The sequence below is a fragment of the Ranitomeya imitator genome, chromosome 5 (genome assembly GCF_032444005.1).
Source record: "Ranitomeya imitator isolate aRanImi1 chromosome 5, aRanImi1.pri, whole genome shotgun sequence".
NCBI lineage: Eukaryota > Metazoa > Chordata > Amphibia > Anura > Dendrobatidae > Ranitomeya > Ranitomeya imitator.
This window is the reverse complement of record NC_091286.1, coordinates 199,900,693-199,927,550: the sequence shown is the minus strand read 5'-3', so window position 1 is coordinate 199,927,550 and position 26,858 is coordinate 199,900,693.

Sequence of the window (26,858 nt, the reverse complement as noted above, 5' to 3'; positions counted from 1 at the left end):
TGGCCAGTTACAAGAAAACCAGACAGAAGTGTATGAATGCAACCAACAAAGAAGGTTCAGGGCCTAATATCAAAAGTCTTGAAAACTTATAAATTGTATATTGTTTATTTTACTGTTTTTATGAGAGTTCAGGACATGACCTCAACTCTGTCCTGAAAACCCAGAGGATTGTAAATATTGTTTGTGTAGATGTGTTGGGTGGGAGAGGGATGAAGATTTTTTTTTCTTTTTTTTGGGGGGGAGGGGGGTTTCTTGTGTGAATGGGGGAAAAGAGTAAGGTTCCCTAGGGACAGGTCCACTTATTTGCCACGTCAACCCCAGTGGTGGTAAGAGTTTATAAGGGATGATTTAGAGATTGGTTAGATAGACGGTGTTCCTTCCCACAGTATTATGACATCATTCCCTACTCAAGAAGGTCTGACGTGCCTAGTAAAGATCTATGAATCTATCCATGGAAGAAACACATCAACAATCTTCAATCAAGACTACAGGAGAAGTGCCTGATTTAAGTCGGAAGACTTTGATAACAAAAAGGACTTTGATTAAGATCCAAAATGGAGAAGGTGTACTCTGTGGATGGAGACGTTGGGTTATGGTGAATGACAGGGAAGAGCTGATGGCCGTGTGGATGATGGCTAGGTACCTAAGTGCAGAATTGTACTTCATTCCATTCTGAACTGTTGCCAGTTATTATTAGCATTGAGTACGCAAATATATCCCAGCACAACACTTCCCTTAAATTTCATTGTCGCGTTTTTGTCAACAGGGGGAATGGAGAGGAAGTGCCCAAATAAATGTATTTATTGTATATTTGAGATACATACACATACATACACATATAATATATATCCCTCCAACAGAATGTTTTTCCCTCCACACAAATAAATGTCCTCATATCTATATTGTTCCCTAAACCAGAATGTCCAGTCTGGGCATATCAAAGAAAATGGACAGATGTCCACCTAATAGCATCTTACATGTTAATTAACCATGCCCGCTTTCTCTCCCCTTTCATCTTACACTTCATCTGCCTCCTATCCAGCAGCTTCTGCCCTCTCCGGCGCCCCCCTGTGTTCCTGCATCTTTCCTCTCTGCCCCTTCGCTCTGTGGAGCTGTGCTACTCTCTCACTCTGTGCTGCTTCTGCCTGCCCCCTCCTTTATCAGCCCTTGCTGTCAACCTCTTCCATTCATCCCTGCAAGAACCAACAGCCAAAAAGCCTCATCTTCAAGACTGCTAAGTGTCACTGCTATTTGTTAACCCTTTCCTGATAGGGCTAGTTGTAATAGTTGGGTGAGCTGTAATGAATGTGTGTATTTATTATGTAATTGGGTGAGAAGGATAATTAGGTTATTGTGGGTGTAACTATACAGTGTAATTATTGTATACTGTTAGTGTGATAATTCCGTAGTTTATATAATTATAGATGTGTGTGTAATAAATACCTTTTATTGATACATTGGTTTTGTCTCAGTTGCCGTGTGTAGAATAGTAGAATATAGTGCAAAAAAATCTGAATACTAGCAGGTGAGGTATTCGCCGAATATTGATTATTAATAGTCAAGCCTGACATTAATATTTAATATACAGTATACCACCCTGTAACAGATAGTATCCCAGCAAAGTTTTTCATCAGGGAAATATTATTCGACGTTTATAGTACACCAGTTGTGCGTCAAAAGCATATAGCCAGAGCTGGTTCATTATTAATAGCATCACAATATTGCTCCTGCATTTTCCCGCGACAGAAATCCTGCCTTTTTTTTTTTCATCAAGGAAACATTATATGGCATTTATACTGCATCAGTTGTGTGTCAAAAGTATATAGCCAGGGCCGTATTTAGAGTTTCTGCTGCCCTAGGCACCTTTAGTGCTGCCTCCCCCATTGGTGAGTATGACACTCTCGGCAGTGACTTTGGCAAAAATCGCTGATGTCAAAGTAGCCTTTTGCAGCAGATCCGGCAGTTTTTCCGCATCTGCCGTGTAACGGATCACTTAACACTGAGTTCAGCCTCATTTATTCCCTATGGGATTTGCGGACATGTGCGGCACTTGCGATTTGCCGCAATCCGGCAAATGCGGTACTTGCAGCAATGGGAAAAAAAATGCTGCTAGCAGTGTTTTTTTGTCTTACCGCAAGTACAAAACCGCAAGTGCCGCACATGTCCGCAAGTAGCCATCACTACCTGTCCTTGCACCTTGCTAGCTCATCCCTAACCATCTCTCCCTGACCTAAAACTACACTATAAAGCATTAGAAAAACAATTTATTAACTGACATATTCCTATGATAATGAGGGCTCCAGGCTACGGCATAGACTGGGACGGCAGTCTCTGGGTCTCCATTCTCTCTCTGTGCACACCCTCAGTCCCTGCCTCATTTCCTGTGCACAGACATCCCTCCACCGGACCGGGTAATCACCGCTCGCAGTAGCATACCAGCAGAGGTGTATCTAGGGTTTCTGGCACCCGGGGCACGAATTCATTTTGGCACCCCCCAGGACATATGTGATTTGCACACTTGGTCATGTACAAGCTCCTCTCCCTCATGCTCTCAATGTTCAGTGAAAAACTGAGAGAAGCAGGAAGAGAAGCTCGTTGTCACAGGACCACAAGTCTGAAAGTCGCAAGTGTCTATGTGATGACTACTGGAACCTGCAGAGCTGAATCCTGACATCGCAGGCTACTGAATTCTCACAACGAATGCACTGCACACTTTTATGATTCTCCTTGCCAGTGGACGGTCATGTCAGCACAAGCATGCGATTTGTATACTTCTGACCACATTCCGACTAGACGTGCCCGGCTTCACTCAGTTAATTTTCATTGACTGAGGCCACACATGTCTAGTAAGCACGTGACCGCATGTATCTAAATCGCCAGCATGAGAGAATCCTGACAGCGTGCAGTGCGCACTGTGACAACTCAGAAGTCTGCAGTCACAAAGAATGACTGCAGACTCATTACAAACCTGGACATCCCCTTTAATGCTATGAACATAAATAAAACATGAGAATTAGTTTGTATCACAAATAAAATTTATATCCAGGTACCTTTATAGATGATGTTGTCTCTGGAGCCATTCTCCTTCTTTTCTTCATCTTGTCCAGACCCCATGATGAGTTTTCTCATCCACAGCTCATCTCTGCAGACTGCCATCTTTTCCATCTTTTGCAGAAAATCTCCACATGATGCCCTTAACCCCTTAGCGACCGCCGATACGCCTTTTAACGGCGGCCGCTAAGGGTACTTAAACCACAGCGCCGTTAATTAACGGCGCTGTGGAAAAAGTACATAGCGCCCCCCAGAGGCCGATTTTCTCCGGGGTCTCGGCTGCCGGGGGTAGCCGAGACCCCAGAGAACATGATTCGGGGGGGTTTTTACCCACCCTGCATTTGCGATCGCCGGTAATTAACCGTTTACCGGCGATCGCAAAAAAAAACGCGATTTGCGTTGTGTTTCTCTCCCCTCTAATGTGATCGGACATTAGAGGGGAGAGAAATAGGGTCCCCCGAGCCCCCCACGGTACCTAATGTACCGGTGAAGGTGCCCCCCCCCCGGTCCCCGACCCTCCTCCTTCCTGTGCGGGCTCCAAAATGGCGGGGGCAAGTGCAGATGCGCCCGCCAAAACCTAGCTTCCCCCGGTGTATTGGGGTCGGTTTTTACCGACCCCTGGAGCGATCGCAATCCCGGGGGTCTTTACAGACCCCCGGGGTTGCGATCGCTGCAAATAGTTTGTGAAAAAAAAAATGCTTTGCATTTCTCTCCCCTCTGATGTGATCGCACATCAGAAGGGAGAGAAATAGAGCCCCCGAGCCCCCCACCATACCGCCTGCACATCAGTGCTCCGGTCCCCGGTCCTCAGTCCATGGTCCCCGGTCCTCAGCCCACGGCTCCTGGCCCCACTTCTTCTTCTCTGCTGGAAGAAAATGGCGGGCGCATGCGCAGTGCGCCTGCCATGATCTGCCAGCAGAGACCCAGCAACCTATGAGAATTTTCTCATTGGCTGCTGGGTTTTGATTACTGTAATATGTCCAATTACAATGATCAAAACCCCTAATATTTGATAAACATGGCAGCACTTGGGCTGTACCTTTCTCTTCTCTCCTTGTAGTTGTTCTAGGAGAGAAGAGAGAGAGACTACAGTTCAAGTGCTGCCCTGTCAGTTACAAAAAACATAATATCTGCCTCCGCCAGCATCCAATTTACCCACCCCCGTTCTCCGTAATCCCTGCATCATCAGCAGAGGATTATATAAAAAAAAGAAAAAAAAATTAATTTTTTTTTTTTTACATTTTTTTTAGGGTTAGGGTTAGGGGAGGAATTAGATAAAATGGCCCGCAGAACTTTTAGCGCGGAGCAAGCTTACAGCCTGCTTTGCTCCGGCAGCGAAACAGATTCTGCCCCTGAAGTTGAGCAGTTTTCAGACAGTGATGACGACTCTTCCTCCACGGGATCCCCCAGCCCGGTGGTAGCGGAGTCGGTCGTCACTGCTGAAGCTTCAGAGGCAGGACCAAGTACCGCAGTCCCCCCACCGCTGTGGTATAATGACACCTCATTTTCCCCTCAAATTCCCCCTTTTTCTGCAGTCCCTGGAATAAAAGTAGATGTCGCCAATTTTACCCCCATTGATTTTTTTGAAATTTTCATTAGCCCCGAAGTCCTGCAATTAATCGTCCACCAAACAAATCTATATGCCCGGCAATATATTTCCCAAAAACCCACTGCCTTTCATTCCCGTTCCTGGATCCCCACAAATGTCCCTGAAATAAAAAAATTCTTAGGCCTCACCCTGAATATGGGTATAGTAAAAAAAAACCACTCTCCGCTCTTACTGGGCAACAAAAGCTGTCCACTGCACCCCTGTATTTGCAGCCATCATGTCCCGAGCCCGTTACGAAGCCCTGATGAGATTCCTCCACTTCAGTGACAATTCCCAAGCTCTCCCAAGAACTGACCCCAACTACGATCGGCTAAATAAATTAAGACCCCTAATTTCCCTCCTAAAAACTTTATTTCTAAATTCCTATACCCCAGAGCAAAATATGGCAGTCGACAAGTCCTTGATAAGCTACAAGGGCCGTCTGTTATTCCGCCAATTTATTCCCTCCAAGAGAGCCAAATACGGCGTAAAATTATATAAAGCTTGCGAGAGCTCATCAGGGTACACGTCCACCTTCCTAATTTATGAAGGTAGGGACCGCCAAATAAACCCCCCAAACTGCCCCCAGACAATTGGTATCCCAGGCAAAATTGTCTGGGAGCTAATGACGCCCTTTCTCAATCAAGGGTACCACGTGTATACCGATAACTATTACACGAGTATCCCCCTATACAAATCCCTCCATGCTGAAAATACAGGGGCCTGTGGGACAGTGAGGAAAAACAGAGTGGGGTTTCCGTCACAGTTGGTGTCCAGACGTTTGGAGAGGGGGGCGTCATTTTCACTTGCAAGCGACCAACTTCTTGCAGTGAAGTGGAAAGACAGGAAGGACGTCTATATGCTTTCCACACTGCATACGGACACCACTGTGACGGTCAGAGAGAGGGGTGCCACCAGGGACAAAAAAACCAGTCTGCGTCACAGACTATAACAGACATATGGGTGGCGTAGACCTGTCAGACCAGGTTCTGCAACCATACCTGGTCAAGAGGAAGACCAGGGCGTGGTATAAAAAGGTGGGAATCTATCTAATTCAGACTGCCACCTACAACAGCTTTGTCCTATATAAAAAATCTCAAGGACCGCTAACTTTCCTGCACTTTCAGGAAAAAGTAGTAGAGAGCCTCATATTTGAGTCCATGGCACCGGGGGAAGCCTTCGACTCTGAGGATTCCCGGAGACTGTCAGAACGCCATTTTCCTCATCCTGTCCCTGTCACTCCCACCCAAAGGTATCCTCAAAAAAGGTGCCGAGTTTGCAGAAAGCATGGCAGGCGGAGTGATTCCCGATTCTATTGCCCCACATGCCCATCCCAACCAGGCCTTTGTATCTCCCCCTGTTTTGAGACCTACCACACCACCTACAATTATTAGTTTGCTTTTTTTCAATAATTTTTATTTTCTGCTTAGTGGCCCCAGTAGTACAATTTGGAACAATTGATAAATAATATTTCAATTAGTAGATCCCATTTTACCCCATTTCACAATTAATTCCAGAACTTGATCAATCCCATACCAAACTACTATCCCAACAAATTCTCGTCCACGTACCCACGTCTGTACGCTCTAGAGTGTGGACCCCACAAATGTTCTTGCGAAGTCAGGTCATCTGAAAATTCTACAAGTAAAGAAGCTGCGGAGACACCATCACGTGTTTCTCGACGCAAGCAGTGAATAGCCAGGCCTTTCCCCGGGAAGGAACAACCACGGGAAGGGCAGCATCCTATGAAGGAAAGCCACCTATGCCAAGCATGGTATCCATCCACAGACAGCTGTTTCGGGGTTTTTGCCCCTCATCAGTGTGGAGTAGGAATCTGGCTATTAGGAGCAGTGCCTAGTAAAAAGGCTATAAAGGCACAGATGATTGGCCTCGGGGAGACCAAAACATCCAACACTGCGGAGACACCATCACGTGTTTCTCAACGCAGTGATTCCAGAACACTGCCCCCATCCCTTATGGGAAATATGCAAATGCAAGTAAAGAAGCTGCGGAAACACCATCACGTGTTTCTCGACGCAAGCAATGAATAGCCAGGCCTTTCCCCGGGAAGGAACAACCACGGGAAGGGCAGCATCCTATGAAGGAAAGCCACCTGTTGTGAATTCTGTGGCTGAGTTCACTTCTGTGGTCACAAGTGGTATTGCAGTCTCTGGGCTTCCTCCCTCAGGTGTTTTGGTGAGCTCGTTGGCTGCCTTGCTATTTAGCTCCACCTGAGTCTGTCTTCCTTGCTCCTTGTCAATGTTCCAGTGTTGGATCTGAGCTACTGCATCTTTCCTTGGGCCTGCTGCTCTGCTAGATAAGTGCTTCTAGTTTGTTTTCTGTTTTTTCTGTCCAGCTTGCTATTAACTTTTGCTGGAAGCTCTGAGAAGCAAAGGGGTGCACCGCCGTGCTGTTAGTTCGGCACAGTGGGTCTTTTTGCCCCTTTGCGTGGTTTTCGTTTAGGGTTTTTTGTAGACTGCATAGTTCTCTTTGCTATCCTCGTTCTGTCTAGAATATCGGGCCTCACTTTGCTGAATCTATTTCATTCCTACGTTTGTCTTTTCATCTTGCTAACAGTCATTATATGTGGGGGGCTGCCTATTCCTTTGGGGTATTTCTCTGAGGTAAGTCAGGCTTGTATTTCTATCTTCAGGCTAGTCAGCTCCTCAGGCAGTGCCGAGTTGCATAGGTAGTGATAGGCGCAATCCACTGCTGCTTATAGTTGTGTGAGGATAGATCAGGTACTGCAGTCTACAGAGATTCCACGTCTCAGAGCTCGTCCTATTGTTTTTGGTTATTGCCAGATCTCTGTATGTGCGCTGATTACTGCACGCTGTGTTGCCTGTTTGCCAGCCATAACAGTACAAGGAGCCACACCAATGATTCCCAATAGAGGGGAAAAAAGAAATCCTGACATCATTTTTTTTTCTTAGCTCTGTCTTCAGTCTTTTTTTTTCCCCTAGACATTAGAGTGCTTCAGGACACAGCTGTGGACATGGATATTCAGGCTCTGTGCTCCTCAATGGATAATCTCGTTGTAAATGTACAAAAGATTCAAGATACTATTGATCAGAAATCAATGCTAGAACCAAGAATTCCGATTCCTGATTTGTTTTTTGGTGACAGAACTAAGTTCCTGAGCTTCAGAAATAATTGTAAGCTATTTTTGGCCTTGAAACCTCATTCTTCTGGTAATCCTATTCAACAGGTTTTGATTATTATTTCTTTTTTGCGCGGCGACCCACAGGACTGGGTGTTTTCTCTTGCACCAGGAGATTCTGCATTGAGTAATGTTGATGCATTTTTCCAGGCGCTGGGATTGCTTTACGATGAGCCTAATTCAGTGGATCAGGCTGAGAAAAATCTGCTGGCTTTATGCCAGGGTCAGGATGATGTAGAAGTATATTGTCAGAAATTTAGGAAGTGGTCAGTACTCACTCTGTGGAATGAATCTGCACTAGCGGCTTTGTTCAGAAAGGGTCTCTCTGAAGCTCTTAAGGATGTAATGGTGGGATTTCCTATGCCTGCTGGTTTGAATGAGTCTATGTCCTTGGCCATTCAGATCGGTCGTCGCTTGCGCGAGCGTAAATCTGTGCACCATCTGGCGGTATTGTCTGAGAGTAAACCTGAGCCTATGCAGTGCGACAGGACTATGACTAAAGTAGAACGGCAAGAACACAGACGTCTGAACAGACTGTGTTTCTATTGTGGTGATTCTACTCATGCTATTTCTAATTGTCCTAAACGCACTAGGCGGTTCGATAGCTCTGCCGTTATTGGTACTGTACAGTCCAAATTCCTTTTGTCCATTACCTTAATGTGCTCTTTGTCATCGTATTCTGTCATGGCGTTTGTGGATTCAGGCGCTGCCCTGAATCTGATGGATTTGGATTATGCTAAACGTTGTGGATTTTTCTTGGAGCCTTTGCGGTGTCCTATTCCGTTGAGAGGAATTGATGCTACACCTTTGGCCAAGAATAAGCCTCAGTACTGGGCCCAGCTGACCATGTGCATGGCTCCTGCACATCAGGAAGTTATTCGCTTTCTGGTACTGCATAATTTGCATGATGTGGTCGTGTTGGGGTTGCCATGGCTACAAACCCATAATCCAGTATTGGATTGGAACTCTATGTCGGTAACCAGCTGGGGTTGTCAGGGAGTACATGGTGATGTTCCATTTTTGTCTATTTCGTCATCCATTCCTTCTGACATCCCAGAGTTCTTGTCGGACTTTCAGGATGTATTTGAAGAGTCCAAGTCTGATGCCCTACCTCCGCATAGGAATTGTGATTGTGCTATCGATTTGATTCCTGGTAGTAAATTCCCTAAGGGTCGTTTATTTAATTTGTCCGTACCTGAACACACCGCTATGCGCAGTTATGTGAAGGAGTCCCTGGAGAAGGGACATATTCGCCCATCGTCGTCACCATTGGGAGCAGGGTTCTTTTTTGTAGCCAAGAAGGATGGTTCGCTAAGACCGTGTATTGATTACCGCCTTCTTAATAAGATCACTGTTAAGTTTCAGTATCCCTTGCCATTGATTTCTGACTTGTTTGCTCGGATTAAGGGGGCTAGTTGGTTTACTAAGATTGATCTTCGTGGTGCGTATAATCTGGTGAGAATCAGGCAGGGAGATGAATGGAAAACGGCATTTAATACGCCCGAGGGTCATTTTGAGTATCTGGTGATGCCGTTCGGACTTGCCAATGCTCCATCTGTTTTTCAGTCTTTTATGCATGACATTTTCCGTGAGTATCTGGATAAATTCTTGATTGTTTACTTGGATGACATTTTGATCTTCTCAGATGATTGGGAGTCTCATGTGAAGCAAGTCAGAATGGTTTTCCAGGTACTGCGTGCTAATTCCTTGTTCGTGAAGGGATCAAAGTGTCTCTTCGGTGTGCAGAAAGTTTCATTTTTGGGGTTCATCTTTTCCCCTTCTACTATCGAGATGGATCCGGTTAAGGTTCAGGCCATCCAGGATTGGACTCAGCCGACATCTCTAAAAAGTCTGCAGAAATTCCTGGGCTTTGCTAATTTTTATCGTCGCTTCATCTGTAATTTTTCTAGCATTGCCAGACCATTGACCGATTTGACCAAGAAGGGTGCTGATTTGGTTAATTGGTCTTCTGCTGCCGTGGAAGCTTTTCAGGAGTTGAAGCGTCGTTTTTGCTGTGCCCCTGTGTTGTGTCAACCTGATGTTTCTCTTCCGTTCCAGGTCGAGGTTGATGCTTCTGAGATTGGTGCAGGGGCGGTTTTGTCACAGAGAGGTTCTGGTTGCTCAGTGTTCAAACCATGTGCTTTCTTTTCCAGGAAATTTTCTGCTACTGAGCGTAATTATGATGTGGGCAACCGAGAGTTGCTGGCCATGAAGTGGGCATTCGAGGAGTGGCGTCATTGGCTTGAGGGTGCTAAGCATCGCGTGGTGGTTTTGACTGATCATAAGAACCTTACTTATCTTGAGTCTGCCAAGCGCTTGAATCCTAGACAGGCCCGTTGGTCGTTATTTTTTGCTCGTTTTGATTTTGTGATTTCATACCTTCCGGGCTCTAAAAATGTGAAGGCGGATGCTCTGTCTAGGAGTTTTGTGCCCGACTCTCTGGGGTTATCTGAGCCGGCGAGTATCCTCAAGGAAGTAGTCATTGTGTCTGCCATCTCCCCTGATTTGCGGAGAGTGTTGCAGAAATTTCAGGCTAATAAACCTGATCGTTGTCCGGCCGAGAAACTGTTCGTCCCTGATAGGTGGACTAGTAAAGTTATCTCTGAACTTCATTGTTCGGTGCTGGCCGGTCATCCAGGAATCTTTGGTACCAGGGAGTTGGTTGCTAGATCCTTCTGGTGGCCATCTCTGTCACGGGATGTGCGTGCTTTTGTGCAGTCCTGTGGAATTTGTGCTAGGGCTAAGCCCTGCTGTTCACGTGCCAGTGGGTTGCTTTTGCCCTTGCCGGTCCCGAAGAGGCCTTGGACACATATTTCGATGGATTTCATTTCTGACCTTCCCGTTTCTCAAAAAATGTCGGTCATTTGGGTGGTCTGTGATCGCTTTTCTAAAATGGTCCATCTGGTGCCCTTGGTTAAATTGCCTTCCTCCTCTGATTTGGTGCCTTTGTTCTTCCAGCATGTGGTTCGTTTACATGGCATTCCTGAGAATATTGTTTCTGACAGAGGTTCCCAGTTTGTCTCGAGGTTCTGGCGAGCCTTTTGTGGTAGGATGGGCATTGACCTATCTTTCTCCTCGGCCTTCCATCCTCAGACTAATGGTCAGACCGAACGAACCAATCAGACCTTGGAAACATATCTGAGATGTTTTGTTTCCGCTGACCAGGATGATTGGGTGTCATTTTTGCCGTTGGCTGAGTTCGCCCTTAATAATCGGGCCAGCTCGGCTACCTTGGTCTCTCCATTTTTCTGCAATTCTGGGTTCCATCCTCGTTTCTCTTCAGGACAGGTTGAGTCTTCGGACTGTCCTGGTGTGGATTCTGTGGTGGACAGGTTGCAGCAGAACTGGACTCAGGTAGTGGACAATTTGACCTTGTCCCAGGAGAAGGCTCAGCTTTTCGCTAATCGCAGACGCCGTGTGGGACCCCGACTTCGTGTTGGGGATCTGGTTTGGTTATCTTCTCGTCATATTCCTATGAAGGTTTCCTCTCCTAAATTTAAACCTCGTTTTATTGGTCCGTATAGGATTTCTGAGATTCTCAATCCGGTGTCTTTTCGTCTGATCCTCCCAGACTCCTTTTCCATACATAATGTATTCCATAGGTCGTTGTTGAGGAGATACGTGGCACCTATGGTTCCATCTGTGGAGCCTCCTGCCCCTGTTTTGGTGGAGGGGGAATTGGAGTATATTGTGGAGAAGATTTTGGATTCTCGTGTCTCTAGACGGAAACTCCAGTATCTGGTCAAATGGAAGGGTTATGCTCAGGAAGATAATTCCTGGGTTTTTGCCTCTGATGTCCATGCCCCAGATCTTGTTCGTGCCTTTCATGTGGCTCATCCTGGTCGGCCTGAGGGTTCTGGTGAGGGTTCGGTGACCCCTCCTCAAGGGGGGGTACTGTTGTGAATTCTGTGGCTGAGTTCACTTCTGTGGTCACAAGTGGTATTGCAGTCTCTGGGCTTCCTCCCTCAGGTGTTTTGGTGAGCTCGTTGGCTGCCTTGCTATTTAGCTCCACCTGAGTCTGTCTTCCTTGCTCCTTGTCAATGTTCCAGTGTTGGATCTGAGCTACTGCATCTTTCCTTGGGCCTGCTGCTCTACTAGATAAGTGCTTCTAGTTTGTTTTCTGTTTTTTCTGTCCAGCTTGCTATTAACTTTTGCTGGAAGCTCTGAGAAGCAAAGGGGTGCACCGCCGTGCTGTTAGTTCGGCACGGTGGGTCTTTTTGCCCCTTTGCGTGGTTTTCGTTTAGGGTTTTTTGTAGACTGCATAGTTCTCTTTGCTATCCTCGCTCTGTCTAGAATATCGGGCCTCACTTTGCTGAATCTATTTCATTCCTACGTTTGTCTTTTCATCTTGCTAACAGTCATTATATGTGGGGGGCTGCCTATTCCTTTGGGGTATTTCTCTGAGGTAAGTCAGGCTTGTATTTCTATCTTCAGGCTAGTCAGCTCCTCAGGCAGTGCCGAGTTGCATAGGTAGTGATAGGCGCAATCCACTGCTGCTTATAGTTGTGTGAGGATAGATCAGGTACTGCAGTCTACAGAGATTCCACGTCTCAGAGCTTGTCCTATTGTTTTTGGTTATTGCCAGATCTCTGTATGTGCGCTGATTACTGCACGCTGTGTTGCCTGATTGCCAGCCATAACAGCCACCTATGCCAAGCATGGTATCCATCCACAGACAGCTGTTTCGGGGTTTTTGCCCCTCATCAGTGTGGAGTAGGAATCTGGCTATTAGGAGCAGTGCCTAGTAAAAAGGCTATAAAGGCACAGATGATTGGCCTCGGGGAGACCAAAACATCCAACAGCGGAGACACCATCACGTGTTTCTCAACGCAGTGATTCCAGAACACTGCCCCCATCCCTTATGGGAAATATGCAAATGCAAGTAAAGAAGCTGCGGAGACACCATCACGTGTTTCTCGACGCAAGCAGTGAATAGCCAGGCCTTTTCCCGGGAAGGAACAACCACGGGAAGGGCAGCATCCTATGAAGGAAAGCCACCTATGCCAAGCATGGTATCCATCCACAGACAGCTGTTTCGGGGTTTTTGCCCCTCATCAGTGTGGAGTAGGAATCTGGCTATTAGGAGCAGTGCCTAGTAAAAAGGCTATAAAGGCACAGATGATTGGCCTCGGGGAGACCAAAACATCCAACACTGCGGAGACACCATCACGTGTTTCTCAACACAGTGATTCCAGAACACTGCCCCCATCCCTTATGGGAAATATGCAAATGCAAGTAAAGAAGCTGCGGAGACACCATCACGTGTTTCTCGACGCAAGCAGTGAATAGCCAGGCCTTTTCCCGGGAAGGAACAACCACGGGAAGGGCAGCATCCTATGAAGGAAAGCCACCTATGCCAAGCATGGTATCCATCCACAGACAGCTGTTTCTTTTTTTTTTTTTTTTTTTTTTTTTCCCTCAGATGGGAAAATCCACGGTCCAGAAATCCAAGACCAAAGAAAAATCCCAAACAGCTGCGTCAAATCCAAAACACAAAAGCTGTTCCCATCATCATCGGAAAATTTCAGTTTAATACAACATCAGAAAAAAACAAATCAAGACATATTTACAAGGTATCTCCACTTCTTCACCTTCCAAATCCCTTCGGCATCCACCTCCCCCCTTCTTCTTTTATCCCATAGAAAACACACATACATCTTCCCCAAAATCACTTTTAGACTATTCTTTACTACAATTTCCTTTCTCTTAAAAACATACACATTCCTCACATCCCATAATACTTCCTTTATACATGCAACTATTAACTACAACACTCTCTCCTTCACTCCATCACACATTCCCAAGCCAAACATGAACAACTCGAATGATAACAAGCTCACACCACACAATTCTTTACACAATGGTCCCATTCTTCCAATCACCTCCCTAGCATAATGACAATTCCAAAACACATGTATTACACTTTCCCTTCCACCACACCCACCTCTCGGACACATATCACTTCTCCCCAACCCACGATTCTTCTGAAATTCTCTAACTGGTAACACTCCATGCAAAGACTGCCACACAATCTCACTCTGCCTATTCGTCATACCGTCCAACCGCACTTTCTTCCATACTTTTTCTATATCATTCCCTCTAACCATGTTTATTCCACACTCTGTCTCTCTACATTCAATCATCCTATACACAGCCTTCTTATTACTCAACAACCTAACATCCACATCACACAACTCATACTTCACCAAAAATTTATAAACCCACACATACCATCTAGGCACGTCAAAAGCAACCGGATACCTCAGATCCCTCTCTCGCCACTTCAAACGAAATAAATACGCCCCAAACAAAAACCTACACAGACAAGAAAACTTGCCATCCATCCTAATCATCCTCAACACAAAAACCACAATATTTACACCAAAAAACACCTCAAGGTTTGGAAAACCCAACCCACCTTTTTCTAAACGTTTCACCAAAACCTCCCTCCTAGCCCTCTCCATTCTAGAATTCCACAAAAACACAAACAGAATCCTATTTAACCCCCTCATACACATATACCCCGGCGGAAAGACCACTGCAATATATAAGAAAATAGGCAAAATCACACTTTTAATAACTAAGATTTTTCCAAAAAACGAAAGACTTCTCATCTTCCAAAAACATAGCTTCCGCTCAACCTTTCCTTTCGCATCCTCCCAACTTTCTTTTCCATCCAAACTCTCTGAAAATTTCACCCCCAAAACCTTAATAGACCCAGTCACCTCATTCACTCCTACATCCTTACTTAAAACCCCTCCCCCAAAAACCTTACACTCACTCTTCTCCCAATTCACCTTAAATGCTGACGCACCACAAAAAATAGACGCTAATAACTTCACCCGCCTCACAGAATACTCTGAATCACACAACACACACACGTCATCCATATAAGCACTAACCTTCCATTCCCTCCCTCCACCTCCTGGCACTTGTACTCCTCTAATCACTTTATCTTTCCTCAACATACAAAGCAACGGTTCAATCGCACAAATAAAAACCACAGGAGACAAAGGACAACCTTGTCTCACACCTGAAAAAACATTCACTCTTCTACCCACAGAACCATTCATCAAAACACAACTATAAATGTCTTTATATAAGCTCCTCACCCTCCAAACAAAATCAGGCGGAAACCCCATTCTCAATAATACCCGGAACAAAAAACTATGTGATAACCGATCATACGCCTTTTCAAAGTCCAAACTCAAAACAAATACACTCTTCTTCCGACTCATACAGTCCCACAAACAATCTCTCAACATACACACACACTCATGTATACGTCTCCCAGGCACTGCACAACACTGTTCATCCCCAATCACACTCTCTATCACGTCACGCATCCTATTCGCCATTACTTTCGCATAGATCTTATAATCGCAATTCAACAACGTTATCGGTCTCCAATTTTTTAAACTCTTCAAATCTCCTTTTTTAGGTATTAACACAACCATCCCTGCACGCATACTCTCAGCCACCTCCATACTAGACCACATATACTTACACACATCCACAAAATCCTTACCAATCACATGCCACATCACCCTATAAAACTCTATAGGAAGACCATCCTCTCCTGGAGTCTTATTTAACGCCATGCTATTCATTACCTTCCATACCTCATCACCTGTCACCTCACCCATCACTCTCTCTCTCTCCATCTCACTCAATTTATTTTCTAATACACTTAGTACATCCTCCTCCAAAGCCTCATCCCTCCACTTCACTGCATACAGCTCCTCATAAAACTTAGCCACATGTTCACACATATCCTCCCCACTTACCTCTCTTCCATCCTCTTCATTCAAAACACTCATACTCTGCTTTTTCCCAAAAACCTTTTTGAAGAAAAACCTTGAACACCTTTCATCTTGCTCCATTCTATCAATTTGTGCCCTAAAAATAATACTCTTCCCTTTCTCCTCCAAAAACTCATTAATTTCTTTTTTAACCTTTTTTATCCCCTCCTCCACCTCCATTCCTCCTTCCCTCAATTTATACAATAAACATAAACGGGCATTCAACTTAACAAACTTTTCCCTCTTAATTGCCGCAAATTCATACCCCACACTTTTAAAAAACTTTTTTGTCTGCCTCTTAACCCAATCCCACCACTCACAAACATTCCCAAAACTTTCCTTACTTTTACACCACTGTTCATACTTTCTCACATACTCCTTCCTCACAGCTTCATTTTCCAACAATTTCACATTTAATTTCCACAAACCCTTTCCAAACACACCACTAACATTAATATCTAACTCGCACAACACACAAACATGGTCCGAAAAAACGACCCTATCCTGCTTATATCCAACAGGAATAATATTTTTAGAAATAAAACAATAATCCAACCTGGACTGTGCTCTTCCACTATCAGAAAAAAAGGTATCTAACAAAGGGTTAACCTTACACACACGCTGCATATCACTCAAATCAAAGTCAGTAACTAACTCCAGCAAAACTTTTCCAGACACATCCACATTCACTCCCCCCACATCACAATTCATATCACCCACAATCACCACAGGCACTCTTCCTGGAACAAAAAGCTTCACTTTTTCAAATAATAACTTACGCTCATTTTTTTCTACTGGCGCATAAATATTGATAACACAAAACTTAGCATTTTTATATTCAAAATTTGCTAAGATACACCTCCCCACCTCCACCACCAAATAATTATTCAAAATCACCTCCTGCCCCTTAACTAAAATACCCACACCATCATTTCTATTATTTGCACTACCAGACCATACAGACGCACCATAAGACCACTCATCCCCTTTCACACCATCCACAATCCCACATTCTTGCAAACAAAAAAATAGATGCACTCTGCATAGCTAAAAAATCCAAAATTGCTGCTCTCCTCCTTGCTTTCTTAAAAACTCTCACATTTTGAGAAACTATAGAAAAACCCATACTATAAAACAAAAAACAATGCAAAAATTACCACAAAACTACACACATTACACAAAAAGCCCTTGACAAAAGTCAAGACTCACAGAAAGGAGAGAAAAAAAAAAAAACAACAGATCCACTGAGCTTTCATTTTACCCAGTATCACCATTGTCCTCCTCTGCCATTCGGACTGAACAGCAAGTCTCTGAACCACTAGCCCCTTCGTGCTCACTCCATTTTTTTATAGCCGGCCCAATTTTTCTCTTAGGCATACTAGTGCATGCCTCATCACTTTCCCCATCCTCCTCCCTCTGACACTTATTCCCACCCCTGTCCTCATCTGAAGAAAGCCCTCCAATATTCTGAGGATCTGAGGGGTGCACAGGGCTCTCAGCTTCAGAAATGCGCACGTCTTCCTCCGTTGCATCCATTGCTTCCTCAAGAGAAAACATTTCAGGCACAGTAGAGTCATCATCTTCTTTCTCATCTTCTTCCTGATCTTCTTCCTTCTTCTTAAACCCCTTCTCTACTTTTTTTGCCGCCAACCAAAACTCCTTATCTTCCTTCTGTACATCATTCATAGCACCACGGGGTGCTAGCACAATGTCATCTGGAGTCACAGAGCGTCTTTCCCTCTCCCTCTCCCTCCTTTCCTCTCTCTCCATTCTTTCAGATTCCTTTCTGATAATCGCCAACCTCCTCCTTCTCTCCTCCTCCTCTCTCCATTCACTCTCTGAGCGTCTAGGCGCTCTCTGCGGACAATCCTTATATATGTGGTCACTACTACCACACACATCACAGGTCTTAGCCATCGGGCAATCACCAGCCATATGCCCCTCCTTCTTGCAGTTTCGGCAACACTGCCCCTTCTGGCAGTCTGCCTGGACATGTCCAAAAGAGAAACATCTCCTGCAAAACAGAGGCTGCCCAGGGTACGTGAGGAAACCCCTATGCCCTGCCACAGAGAAGTTCGCCGGAGGGTGTCTGAACCCACCCACACTGCCAGGATCTCTTCTGAACCTTACACGATACTTGTATCGACAATTAAAGATTCCTAAGCAGTTCACTTGCTTCTCTCCCCTTGAAACAAAGTCACAATACTGTGAGAGGAAGCTCTCCAACAATGCAGGTTCAGTAAAGGGGTTATAGACAGTGATAGTCACCTGCCTTTCCTGAAGACCAAACAGTGGTTCACATTTCACTCCCTTCAAACAGGGATCTCTGGCATGATTCCGGAACCACTCATAGATGTTCAGGCAATAATGCTCTGACATAAAAGTAATGTCGTAGTTACCTTGATTAGGGAACTCATTGATACTAAAGATGTTTTCTCTCTTTCCTCCAGCCTTTTCCTCAATAAGGTCACGAACAATAAAGACCACGCTGTTCCTTGCCCGGATAGATGGCTCCAACGTCACTCGGATGGTGTTCCTCACATAACTCATCTTCAAAGCTGTCGGTACAAATGACCACAGAAAAAAACAGAATTCTCTGCAAAAGGGTCTGGATTGCTCCAGAAAACCTCACTCCAGACAGCTGTTTCGGGGTGTTTGCCCCTCATCAGTGTGGAGTAGGAATCTGGCTATTAGGAGCAGTGCCTAGTAAAAAGGCTATAAAGGCACAGATGATTGGCCTCGGGGAGACCAAAACATCCAACACTGCGGAGACACCATCACGTGTTTCTCAACGCAGTGATTCCAGAACACTGCCCCCATCCCTTATGGGAAATATGCAAATGCAAGTAAAGAAGCTGCGGAGACACCATCACGTGTTTCTCGACGCAAGCAGTGAATAGCCAGGCCTTTCCCCGGGAAGGAACAACCACGGGAAGGGCAGCATCCTATGAAGGAAAGCCACCTATGCCAAGCATGGTATCCATCCACAGACAGCTATTTCGGGGTTTTTGCCCCTCATCAGTGTGGAGTAGGAATCTGGCTATTAGGAGCAGTGCCTAGTAAAAAGGCTATAAAGGCACAGATGATTGGCCTCGGGGAGACCAAAACATCCAACACTGCGGAGACACCATCACGTGTTTCTCAACGCAGTGATTCCAGAACACTGCCCCCATCCCTTATGGGAAATATGCAAATGCAAGTAAAGAAGCTGCGGAGACACCATCACGTGTTTCTCGACGCAAGCAGTGAATAGCCAGGCCTTTCCCCGGGAAGGAACAACCACGGGAAGGGCAGCATCCTATGAAGGAAAGCCACCTATGCCAAGCATGGTATCCATCCACAGACAGCTGTTTCGGGGTTTTTGCCCCTCATCAGTGTGGAGTAGGAATCTGGCTATTAGGAGCAGTGCCTAGTAAAAAGGCTATAAAGGCACAGATGATTGGCACAGCTGTCTGTGGATGGATACCATGCTTGGCATAGGTGGCTTTCCTTCATAGGATGCTGCCCTTCCCGTGGTTGTTCCTTCCCGGGGAAAGGCCTGGCTATTCACTGCTTGCGTCGAGAAACACGTGATGGTGTCTCCGCAGCTTCTTTACTTGCATTTGCATATTTCCCATAAGGGATGGGGGCAGTGTTCTGGAATCACTGCGTTGAGAAACACGTGATGGTGTCTCCGCAGTGTTGGATGTTTTGGTCTCCCCAAGGTCAATCATCTGTGCCTTTATAGCCTTTTTACTAGGCACTGCTCCTAATAGCCAGATTCCTACTCCACACTGATGAGGGGCAAAAACCCCGAAACAGCTGTCTGTGGATGGATACCATGCTTGGCATAGGTGGCTTTCCTTCATAGGATGCTGCCCTTCCCGTGGTTGTTCCTTCCCGGGGAAAGGCCTGGCTATTCACTGCTTGCGTCGAGAAACACGTGATGGTGTCTCCGCAGCTTCTTTACTTGCATTTGCATATTTCCCATAAGGGATGGGGGCAGTGTTCTGGAATCACTGCGTTGAGAAACACGTGATGGTGTCTCCGCAGTGTTGGATGTTTTGGTCTCCCCGAGGCCAATCATCTGTGCCTTTATAGCCTTTTTACTAGGCACTGCTCCTAATAGCCAGATTCCTACTCCACACTGATGAGGGGCAAAAACCCCGAAACAGCTGTCTGTGGATGGATACCATGCTTGGCATAGGTGGCTTTCCTTCATAGGATGCTGCCCTTCCCGTGGTTGTTCCTTCCCGGGGAAAGGCCTGGCTATTCACTGCTTGCGTCGAGAAACACGTGATGGTGTCTCCGCAGCTTCTTTACTTGCATTTGCATATTTCCCATAAGGGATGGGGGCAGTGTTCTGGAATCACTGCGTTGAGAAACACGTGATGGTGTCTCCGCAGTGTTGGATGTTTTGGTCTCCCCGAGGCCAATCATCTGTGCCTTTATAGCCTTTTTACTAGGCACTGCTCCTAATAGCCAGATTCCTACTCCACACTGATGAGGGGCAAAAACCCCGAAACAGCTGTCTGTGGATGGATACCATGCTTGGCATAGGTGGCTTTCCTTCATAGGATGCTGCCCTTCCCGTGGTTGTTCCTTCCCGGGGAAAGGCCTGGCTATTCACTGCTTGCGTCGAGAAACACGTGATGGTGTTTCAGCAGCTTCTTTACTTGCATTTGCATATTTCCCATAAGGGATGGGGGCAGTGTTCTGGAATCACTGCGTTGAGAAACACGTGATGGTGTCTCCGCAGTGTTGGATGTTTTGGTCTCCCCGAGGCCAATCATCTGTGCCTTTATAGCCTTTTTACTAGGCACTGCTCCTAATAGCCAGATTCCTACTCCACACTGATGAGGGGCAAAAACCCCGAAACAGCTGTCTGTGGATGGATACCATGCTTGGCATAGGTGGCTTTCCTTCATAGGATGCTGCCCTTCCCGTGGTTGTTCCTTCCCGGGGAAAGGCCTGGCTATTCACTGCTTGCGTCGAGAAGCACGTGATGGTGTCTCCGCAGCTTCTTTACTTGCATTTGCATATTTCCCATAAGGGATGGGGGCAGTGTTCTGGAATCACTGCGTTGAGAAACACGTGATGGTGTCTCCGCAGTGTTGGATGTTTTGGTCTCCCCGAGGCCAATCATCTGTGCCTTTATAGCCTTTTTACTAGGCACTGCTCCTAATAGCCAGATTCCTACTCCACACTGATGAGGGGCAAAAACCCCGAAACAGCTGTCTGTGGATGGATACTATGCTTGGCATAGGTGGCTTTCCTTCATAGGATGCTGCCCTTCCCGTGGTTGTTCCTTCCCGGGGAAAGGCCTGGCTATTCACTGCTTGCGTCGAGAAACACGTGATGGTGTCTCCGCAGCTTCTTTACTTGCATTTGCATATTTCCCATAAGGGATGGGGGCAGTGTTCTGGAATCACTGCGTTGAGAAACACGTGATGGTGTCTCCGCAGTGTTGGATGTTTTGGTCTCCCCGAGGCCAATCATCTGTGCCTTTATAGCCTTTTTACTAGGCACTGCTCCTAATAGCCAGATTCCTACTCCACACTGATGAGGGGCAAAAACCCCGAAACAGCTGTCTGTGGATGGATACCATGCTTGGCATAGGTGGCTTTCCTTCATAGGATGCTGCCCTTCCCGTGGTTGTTCCTTCCCGGGGAAAGGCCTGGCTATTCACTGCTTGCGTCGAGAAACACGTGATGGTGTCTCCGCAGCTTCTTTACTTGCATTTGCATATTTCCCATAAGGGATGGGGGCAGTGTTCTGGAATCACTGCGTTGAGAAACACGTGATGGTGTCTCCGCAGTGTTGGATGTTTTGGTCTCCCCGAGGCCAATCATCTGTGCCTTTATAGCCTTTTTACTAGGCACTGCTCCTAATAGCCAGATTCCTACTCCACACTGATGAGGGGCAAAAACCCCGAAACAGCTGTCTGTGGATGGATACCATGCTTGGCATAGGTGGCTTTCCTTCATAGGATGCTGCCCTTCCCGTGGTTGTTCCTTCCCGGGGAAAGGCCTGGCTATTCACTGCTTGCGTCGAGAAACACGTGATGGTGTCTCCGCAGCTTCTTTACTTGCATTTGCATATTTCCCATAAGGGATGGGGGCAGTGTTCTGGAATCACTGCGTTGAGAAACACGTGATGGTGTCTCCGCAGTGTTGGATGTTTTGGTCTCCCCGAGGCCAATCATCTGTGCCTTTATAATCTGAAAATTCTACGACTCGATCAATCCCATACCAAACTACTATCCCAACAAATTCTCATCCACGTACCCACGTCTGTACGCTCTAGAGTGTGGACCCCACAAATGTTCTTGCAAAGTCAGGTCATCTGAAAATTCTACGACTCGATCAATCCCATACCAAACTACTATTCCAACAAATTCTCGTCCACGTACCTATGTCAATAAGCGTTAGAATGTGGACCCCAGAAATGATCTTGAAAAGTGAAATCATCTGAAAATGAATTCTAGGACTTGATTACTCACAAACATTTTTGACCATTTATCTAACTTTGACTGCTTTATGACTCTTGCTACACAAAACTTTGGCTTCCATTTATATTAATTCTATTTATGTTGATGATACGGGCATGATCATTTTATTGTAGGATTTCTAAAAAAATTAGGAAGTTCCGTACTTATACACTATGGGCTTTACTTTATGGTTCTTGCCGAACCTCTGGTACCAGACAATACTTTCTATAGAGAACTGGTTGTTTTGTGCATATAGCGGTTCTGACCTTGGCGGGTGGGAGCTTGCTATGGTGTACCACGTCTATTGGCACATTCGTCTCTCATATAGGGATTGATGGAGCTAAAAGGACGTTGTACGACCAGTCTCTGAAAGTGTCTGCCATTCTAGCCCTGATGGTGTTCTTTCATCTTTGGAACAAACTCCGCTTTGCCACATAGTTGGCTGCATTTTCCTACACATTTTGCCCTTCATTCCAGTACAGTTTATTCTTCCTGCTACAATATACGCAAATGCGGGACAACTGTTTTGTTAGCAAGACCAATTTTATAGTCAGCCATTGTGTTTTAGGAGCATGCCTCCCTCTGTGAGTAATAATTCCTGGAAGGATTTTCTTTTTTGCTCAATGTCTCTAGAAGCTTTGAATGGGTCCTGGATCTTCAATTTCAAATAAAGCCAAATTTGTCACATTGTGCCCCTTTCTGTCCAAGCCCTGCCATTTGTCCAAACAGAACTTTTTGACTATATATGGGATATCGCTGCGCTCATAATAAAGTGGGTAACGAATTGTGGGGTCCACTTTTTGATGTTATTTCTGAAAAAGTGAGACATTCAGGTCTAAAACAAGATTCTCGTGGAAAAAAATGAATTTTTTCAATATGACGACCTAATGTTATCAAACTCTGTGTCATACATGTGGGTTCAAATTGCTCAATATACCCCTGATTAAAATCTTTGAGGGGTGTAGTTTCCAAAACGGGGTCAGTTGTGGTGGGTTTCTGCTGTTAGGCACATCTACAAACCCAAAATGGCGTCCGCTCTCACAATTAAGAGATTAAAAATTCAAACGGCGCTCCTTCCCTTCCAAGCTCCGCAGTGCGCCCAAACAGAGGTTTACCCCCACATACGGGTATCGACATACTCAGGACAAATTGCACAACAACTTTTGGGAACCAATTTCTCTTGCTACCCTTAGGAAAATAAAAAGCTGGGGGTGAAAAGATCATTTTTGTGAAAAAAAAATGATTTTTAATTTTTTCGGCTCTACGTTATAAACTTGTGTGAAGCACTTGGGTGTTCAAAATGTTGACCACACACCTAGATAAGTTCCTTAGGGGGTCTAGTTTCCAAAATGGTGTCACTTGTGGGGGGTTTCCACTGTTTAGGCACATCAGCGGCTCTCCAAACGCGACATGGTGTCCGATCTCAATTCCAGAGAATTCTATGTTGAAAAAGTCAAATGGCGCTCCTTCCCTTCTGAGCTCTACTGTGCACCCAAACAGAGGTTTATCCCCACATACGGGGTATCGACATACTCAGGACAAATTGCACAACAAATTTTGGGGTCCAATTTGTCTTGCTACCCTTGGGAAAATAAAAAATTGGGGGTGAAAAGATCATTTTTGTGAAAAAAAAATGATTTTTAATTTTTTCGGCTCTACGTTATATACTTGTGTGAAGCACTTGGGTGTTCAAAGTGTTGACCACACACCTAGATAAGTTCCTTAGGGGGTCTAGTTTCCAAAATGGTGTCACTTGTGGGGGGTTTCCACTGTTTAGGCACATCAGCGGCTCTCCAAACGCGACATGGTGTCCGATCTCAATTCCAGAGAATTCTATGTTGAAAAAGTCAAATGGCGCTCCTTCCCTTCTGAGCTCTACTGTGCACCCAAACAGAGGTTTACCCCCACATACGGGGTATCGACATACTCATGACAAATTGCACAACAACTTTTGGGGTCCAATTTGTCTTGCTACCCTTGGGAAAATAAAAAATTGGGGGTGAAAAGATCATTTTTGTGAAAAAAAAATGATTTTTAATTTTTTCGGCTCTACGTTATAAACTTGTGTGAAGCACTTGGGTGTTCAAAGTGTTGACCACACACCTAGATAAGTTCCTTAGGGGGTCTAGTTTCCAAAATGGTGTCACTTGTGGGGGGTTTCCACTGTTTAGGCACATCAGCGGCTCTCCAAACGCGACATGGTGTCCAATATCAATTCCAGGGAATTCTATGTTGAAAAAGCCAAATGGCGCTCCTTCCCTTCTGAGCTCTACTGTGCACCCAAACAGTGGTCCTTCCCCACATATGGGGTATCGGCATTCTCCGGACAAATTGGACAACAAATTATGTGGTTCATTTTCTTTTTTTACACTTGTGAAAATAAAAAAAATTGGTTCTGAAGTAAAATGTTTGTGAAAAAAAGTAAAATGTTCATTTTTTCCTTCCACATTGCTTCAGTTCCTGTGCAGCAACTGAAGGGTTAATAAACTTCTTGAATGTGGTTTTGCGCACCTTGAGGGGTTCAGTTTTTAGAATGGTGTCAATTTTGGGCATTTTCTGCCACATAGACCCCTCAAACTGACTTCAAATGTGAGGTGGTCCCTAAAAAAAATGGTTTTGTAAATTTTGCTGTAAAAATAAAAAATTGCTGGTCAAATTTTAACCCTTATAACTCCCTAATAAAAAAAAAATTTTATTCCAAAATTGTGCTGATGTAAAGTAGACATATGGGAAATGTTATTTATTGACCATTTTGTGTGACATATCTCTTTGATGTAAGGGAATAAAAATTCAAATTTTGAAAATTGCTAAATTTTCAAAATTTTCGCCATATTTCCGTTTTTTTAATAAATAATTGCAAGTAATATCGAAGAAATGTTACCAGTAACATGAAGTACAATATGTCACGAAAAAACAATCTCAGAATCAGCGGGATCCGTTGAAGCGTTCCAGAGTTATAACCTCATAAAGTGACAGTGGTCAGAATTGCAAAAATCGGCTTGGTCATTAAGTACCAAATTGGCTGTCACTAAGGGGTTAAAGATACAAGTGTTATTATAATGCTCCTGAAAAAAACTGCCCCTCACTATATTGTCTGCCCAAAATATGACCCCCACACTGTCCCTCTTATGGTACATGCTCTTTACACTGACCTCTACTTTCCATAACAGCCACCTCTTCACACTGTCCTCTCACACTGTGTCCCCCCTATAGGGCCCAGTATTTATACTGTACTCTCTCATAACATTCCCCCTCCTTGGTATACTGTCCTCTCCTGGCTGTACCCTTACACTGTCCCCCCATGCTACGAACCCACTAATCAGTTTCTATTCTGTGCCCACTCACTTTTCTCCCCTCATACTGTCTCCTCACACTATTTCCCTTCCTCCTCATACTGTCTCCTCTCACATCCCTCCTGTTCACCATACTGTCTCCTCATATATTTACCCCTTCACTTTCTATACTGCCTGCTCACCTGACTCCCCATACTGTGTCTGCACACATCCCATCATCCTCACTTCCCGTGCTCTGTCCACATACATTTTTCACATCGCTACTCATACTGTGTCCACATACATTCATACATTCCCCCGTTCGCTCACCATACAGTCTGCACCCATCCCCCATACTGTTTCCTCATATATGCCCCCATTCCCCAGTACTGTTTCCTCATACATGCTCCCATTCCCCTGTACTGTTTCCCCATCTCATCATCCCCATCAAAATGAAGAGCAACTTCATTTTGTGTCCTCAAATCTCCCCCACACATTAAATCCCCCCATCCCCAATACAAATCTCCCCGCACACAATAAATAACCCCATCTCCACTCCAAATCTCAACCCACACATCAAACAACCCCATCCCCACTCCAATTCTCCCCACACATCAAAAATCCCCCTATCCTCACTCAAATGGTCCCCACATACAATAAATCCCTCCATCCCCACTCCTATTCTCCCCACACATAATAAATCCCCTCATTCCCACACAAATTCTCCACACACATAATAAATCCCCCCATCCCCACTCAAACTGTCCCCCGTGCACTTAATCTTCGGTGTCTTCTGCTCCACTGGAGCACTTACCACCAGTGTTCACCTCTGCAGCGCGAGTGAGCAACATCAGCAGAATGATCATATGAGCTGATCACGCTGGTCCCATTACTCTGACCTGCCAGTCAGAGCCTCAATTGTACTCACTTCTGTAAGATGCGAGTACAATTGACCCCTGGGCAGGGGTGGATACTGACAGCTTGGGGCCCCTGTGCAAGAAATGTGTCTGGGCCCCCCTCCTTTTTTAGCGACAAAGCTATGTATATATAGCCACACACACATACATGTGTATATATTACATACCATATATACTCGAGTATAAGCTGACCCAAGTATAAGCCGAAGCACCTAATTTTGCCATGGAAAACTGGGTAAGCTTATTGACTCGAGTATAAGCCGGGTATGCATTGTCCCTTCATTCCTATCCCGGTATATGTGGTTCCCTCCTTCCTGTCCTGCTCTGTGTGGTTCCCACTATTGTATGCATGGCTCCCCTGTCTCATCTTGTATGCATGGCTCCCCCAGTCCCATCTTGTATGCATCGCTTGGCTCCCTGTTATGAATAGGTAATTCAGAACCACAACGGACCTTGAAGTTCAGAGCACACAAGTGACCTGACAAAAACCACAAAACATAGGACGAGCTCTGAGACGTGGAAACTCTGCTGACCGCAATCCCTAAACCTATCAAACCACACTAGAGGTAGCCGTGGATTGCGCCTAACGCTCCCTATGC